Source organism: Spea bombifrons, chromosome 2 (genome assembly GCF_027358695.1).
Source record: "Spea bombifrons isolate aSpeBom1 chromosome 2, aSpeBom1.2.pri, whole genome shotgun sequence".
Taxonomy (NCBI): Eukaryota; Metazoa; Chordata; class Amphibia; order Anura; family Pelobatidae; genus Spea; species Spea bombifrons.
Window position 1 is genome coordinate 20,932,226 of NC_071088.1, and position 6,329 is coordinate 20,938,554.

Consider the following 6,329-nt stretch of genomic DNA (forward strand, 5'->3'; position numbering starts at 1 on the left):
TAGAGTTAACTGATTAAAGGTAAAGAGCACAGTCAGAGACATCATCGACTGATAGCTGTAAAGAAAGAAGCACCTGTAGGCTTAGTATTCGGGTGGATAATCAAGCGCAATAGAGCATGGCCTTAAACGAATAGATAATGTAAAAGGCAAGATGCATCTTCACACGTGTATTCAGGAAGAAAAAGGCATACAAAAAAAAAACATTTACAACCAGCAAAAGTTGGCTTGAGGTTTTAGAAAAACACACAATCCTTCACTCTACCTAATGTATTGGCTTGTCTTAGTCCGTTAGTTCTAGTTCTGTCATGAATGTATGTATTGTAAGAAGCGCTGTGTAAATTGTTGGTGCTATAAAAATAAAAGATAATAATAGCACACATATTTTTGGTGAAGCAGCTATTGTTGATATAGACAACCCAGGAATTTCCTGCAACTCTGAAAACCATCGTTGGATGAGGCAGCTATCTTCCTAAAGTTGTCTTTAATGTGGGTGAAACAGGCCTTTCTTTTGGAAAAGGATGTTTTCTCCCACTTTTATCTCCTGCAAAGAAAAACGTGCATCTGGGTTCAAAGCTGAGAATTTCCGGTTATTCCAACCAAATGAAAAGAACTGTGAAATCAAGTCTTCCCGTGATTTAGGAAGCAAGCAAGAAGGCTTGGGTGACAATTTATGTTTGTTCAAAATTGTTTGGTTTTACCTTTTTGCCAATTTGTGAAGTACCATTATAAGGAGGGCAACATTAAACCTAAAGCATCGTTGTTGCTCTTTAATGTTCCAGGCCCCCTGACAACCCAGGCATACCTCGAACCTTCCTAACATGCATCACGGCCTGGTGTAGTGTCTCAGATCTCCGTAGTGGAAATGGGTTGTGTACAAGGGAGGTCTTTGATCTCTCATCAGCCCACTGAGCAGCGGAGCACGGTGAAGTCCTGTAGCTCAATGGGGCAGGTTGTGGCACAGGATCCCCTACTCCATCTTATCTGAGGAGGTGCTACAAGTTCATAATGACTAAGCAGCCCCCCCATTCTCATGACACCAGTTGCACTCCCATAAAACCTGGTCATAATGATAATGATACACTAAACTTGTAACAGAGAGCTTTCCCACCACGTTTTATTCTATATTTCCTCCATCTTATTGCATTTCATTGCAGGTATTGTAAAATAAAAATCGTAAACGGATCTTGCATAATCAGTGAATGCTTTATAACTGTAAAATTCAGAAATGTTTCAGAAGAACATGCATCCTACAATCTTGTAAACTAGTCAGTGTTGCAATAGGAAGCTTACGCTACAATATGTTTCTTCAATCACCAGAAATTGAATCTGTACAGATCTGTTACAGAAAAGAATGGATAAGGTCAGGAAATTAGTGTCAGACACTGCAGAGGCTGGGGGTATCTTATATCTATGCTAGTAGTGTGGCTGTTGGACCTAAGAGGAATGCTTACAATATACAGCAAATGGGATGACGTTTCAAAAATACAAAAAAGGACGCACTTAACAAACTAGCGTAAGGGAAAAGGGATACATGGAAATCAAAACTCTAACAGAAAGGTGGTAGCCAGGTATTTGCAAGCTGTCTATACAAACTCCCTGGAATAGCTTGACAAGGGTCACAGGGGAAATACATCATCATCTTTTCTTGTAACACAGGCAGAGATTTTTTTTTATATATATATATATATATATACACACACACACACCAGCTTACAAACACACACCTGACCATACACATACACTGACCATCTCACACCAACATATAGACACATACACTTACACCCCTTTCTCCCCATCTTTTACCTTTCTCATCTTCTTTCTTCCATCCAGTTGTGGGGAGCGTGAGGTCTGTCATTTCAGACCTCTGCTTTACTGCTCCCTCATCACTACGCGCCGGCAATTGATGCCGAGCGCCGGGACATGACGTCATCCCCGCGCTCGGCATCAATAGCCGTCGCGTAGTGATTAGGGAGCACGGAAGCCGAGGTCTGAAGTGCCAGACCTCGAGCTTCTGATGTTGGGCTAGTTAGAGGGAGGTCGTGATCTCCCCAACCAGCCCTGTACATCGGGCGCCCGCTGATCAGGGCTAGTTGGGGAGATCACGATCTTGCACCTACCTCGGCGCGGCCCTGAAGACCGGCCCAGGGGAGGCAGCTTCTCCGCTCGCCCCTACCCTAGAGATACGTGATTCTCCAGTCCGGCTTGGTAAGTACGGTAAGTATACCCGGCGTATAAGACGACCCCCGACTTTTGAGAAGATTTTCTCGGGTTAAAAAGTCGTCTTATACGCCGGAATATACGGTAGTTGCCGTTGCCAATTTTAAGGCAACCTCAAACAAGTCAAGATATTCCTGACAAAAGAAAGCAAGGTTTATAAAATTCCTGGTTGCCAAGCAAATGTCCTTTTAGTGTAATATTGTGCTTTCGGAACAGAATCACAATTTAAATTGCCATCTCTTTAAAGGAACAGTAATCTGTTTTTTTCTTATTCATTTATTTCTTGGCCATTTCCCAGCCACTTCATTTTTTCGAAATGAAAGGTGCGAGTCACGTGACCATCAAATAGATTTCAGTATATTTCAAAGGATTACCATAGATATTTGTTTTATCTAAACCAGGAACTGCAGAAAAAATACATATAACTGAGGCGTAAAGAACAGTGTCCAAAACTCACTGGGCAAGTGGCTTTGTTTGTGAGCTCTCTAAAAAGGCAACAAAAAAACTAGGAAAACCAGTTTGAGACACAATAGTACAGAGAAAATAACATTCCAGCTTAGAATATAACCAGAGACGAGCCGCCTGTGCGTATGATGAATTATACATTAATATTGTATTATATAATATTATACAATTTACACCGAGTCCTGCTGTTTTCTAAATAATTAGCCAAGCTAAGCCAGAAGCAGCAGGACTATGCTGAATAGAAGGCTTTTATATGTGTGTAGTTCGCAAAAGAATAATAGGTTGTGTGTATTACGCTACTACAATTATTTGCTATTAGTCTCAGAAGCGGGTTTTACAATAATCTGCCAAACATATGGGCACACCTAGGGACTCTCAGGGTTGGACCCTTGAATCTTCATGATGGGGCATTAAAGGGTTAATGTTTAAAGAATCCAACAGGACTGAGAGTATTAAACTATATAGTAATTACAGATATGTCAAAATAAATAACAAATCAGAATTTTCCTATAGGAATTAATATCAGAAGGCAAATTAGGATTTAAAGAAACAAGGACCAATGGAATGTAAGGAATGAGTGCTATTTTAATCTGTATAGCTATGGTTATTCCAGAGCCATTTATTTCCTGGAGTGAAAATACCAGTTAATTCTAAACCTTTATAACAGATTCGGCGTCTCCTGAGCCAGGGACATCTCGTCACGCAGAGCAATGCAGTCTTTTTGCCCTATTTATTTTTTACAATTTTACAAACATTACCAAGGGAGAACTGTTAAAAATACAATTAGCAGCCTACATTCTTCATTCTGTATCCGGCCCTGTCCAACACACATTTACTGACAAGGACAACAAACTCACAAAAAGCTTTAGGCACTGGGCCAAACACGTCAAATCAGAGCATTATTATTATTATCTTTTATTTATATAGTGCCAGCAATTAAAGCAGCACTTCTTACAATATATAAGGGGTATAACAAGACGAGAATTGACAGACTAAGACAAACCGATACATTAGGTGGAGAGAGCCCTGCTCGCAAGCTGTCAATCTTGAGGGAGCATCACAACAACACTCCCTTCCTTAGATGACCTTCGCAGAAGTAAATATGGCTCCTTGGAGAAGAGAATAAACCTACCCCATCAATCCTATGATACATAATCTGAGGACATTTCTACTGTGCTAACGATGATGATGACTACCCTTGGGAAAACACAAAATATGGAAACATTTTTGCTTATTGAAGGATAATGTACTAGATCATGCTGTAAACTGAAATATTAACATGGGTGATGTCTGGCGTTTCTATGAAAAAGAAGAAAAAAAACATGTTTAAACATAACAAATCTTAACAAGCTTCCAAATAATCCATGCTTCTATTAATAGAAATAAAAAACTCTTTTTTGAAATCCCCAGCACTGCAACCCAATACAATAAAATATTGTATGGTGAAGTGTGTTACAGACTTTGCAGAACATAATCTGAATTTTTTTCTGGCAGCAGCACCCATCCTGTGAAAGCAGCCCTAATAAAAATTGCAAAAGTGTGTGTGTATATCATCACTTTCGCGGTCTTCGGGTCTGCGACCCCCATAACCGGATTCTACCTGTCTCAAGGTCCCACGCAGGGGTCCTCTCCTCTGTGTCAATGCCGGTCCCTGATGAGCCTGGAACTGTACACGCGTGCGTTCCACCATCCAAGATGGCGAGTGTATGCGTTCCACTATCCAAGATGGTGGACGCATGCATTCCACCAGCGGATTCATGCATTACACCATCCAAGATGGCAGACGCTTAATCTTATTAAAGGGATACCGACACCTGCGCTCCAGTATCACCTGATCCTATAGGAGCCTTTAGATCACGGCTCCTTCTCCTATCCCCCAATGGAGATGGAGGCATGCCCTGGAAACGAGGAAGTATTTGAACCCTCAGCACACTACATTCAGTGCTAGGTTATTGAGCCTTTGTGCAGAGATATCCTAGCGTTATTACACCTGTCCCAGGTTCCTGGTTCCTGCTCCCCAATTACGGATTACTCGGTATCTCACCTTAGCTATCCTTTTGACTACTCTACCTGCTACCAGCCTCGACCTAGGTTCTGTCCTCAACTACGACTTGTCTACTCCTCTTGTTGTGATGTCTACTCCTCCTGTTGTGACGCTTCGGTACTACCTGAACAACTTTTTGGGTCCTTGCCATTGGGTTCCATCTTCAAACAACAAAAGGTTATCCTCCAGACTTGACAATCACTGGCACTGAAAGTTGAGCGTTAAATGATATTTTATTTAATTCTGACATATCTAAAGTGCAGCTGCTCTTCCAGGAGAGCATTCATATGATAGAAGGCTATCAGGGGGCTGGTTTTGATGTTAGATTACAAGGATTGTTATGTAAAATTAACCTCTTAAAGTCCAGGTTTATTTTACAATATTTTCCAAAAACAACTAGACCAATGTTCTTGTTTTTGCTATGAGTTTATTCAACTGTGATTTCCCACTAACTTATTTAGTGTACCTAAATCTAACAAGTTACACATGGCACTGTTTTTGTTAAAGTTCCTTCCCTGGGTTTGTAGCATTTAAAAAAAATGTTTGGAGTCGATCCTTCCCTGGGTTTGGTGCTAATTCTTCAAATGTGTTTTTAGTGTCTCAGAAATAACTAGAATGCAAATACCTTACCTAGCAGCTTACTGAATATTGCTAGCACTTAGGTTAGGGCATAGGGGAGACTGCAATGGGTAGCACCGGGGTCCTGTTAGCGTATAGTGTTAGGTATGGTTAGATGTTAGGGTAAGGTTGCAGTTACTGTATAGTGTTGTGATAGGGATGACTATTTGATTTCGTCACTGGCTATTAATCGGTGACCTAAGGGGTCAATAATCAGTGGTCACATTGCATTTACTAGGTTAAAAAAATATATAAATGAAATCTATATTATTAAATTAACCCCTTAATGACAAAGCCTGTACATCTACGAGCTCAAAATGCATGGTTTTCAATGGGTCCTTAAGGGGTTAAAAAGAAAATCACCATGTAGATCACTTGTGACAGATTCAGACGACTGGCATTGATCGGTGAGACCAATTAATAATCAGTGACTCATCGTGTCACAAATAAGTGATCAGGTTGTAATATTTTTAAAAAAATTAAACGTTTTTATTGATAATTTAAACTCCGGATGACACTCTCTCTGACAGCTGTCACTTATGGGAGGGTGACATCAAATGATGGTATGGTCCCCACATCTCAACATCTGATGTTTAGAACCGACCTGCTGTTCTGAAGGCAAATGGTGGACACCAAACACTGATTTAGATTTTCCACTCACTTTGCATTTTGTGAAATGCTATAAATAAACTATTAACATGTCCATTTTTCACACTTGCCTAAAACTTTTGCACAGTCCTTTTGCAACGTTACATGTTTTTTAATGGCGCAATAAAAAGTATCAAAATCAACTAAAGGCTCCAATAGGCGCCCAGAATTCGTATTATATTAGGCAAAGAGATTGCAACGTCGGTGATGACGTGAAATGTACTCAACGAAATGGCTGGCCCCAAGCATCTCCTCCCAGTGGTTGTTGATAGACAACCACAACATAATTGCTCCCGACCTCGACCCCGTACCTAAACCTCACGTTTCCGCCTAAACA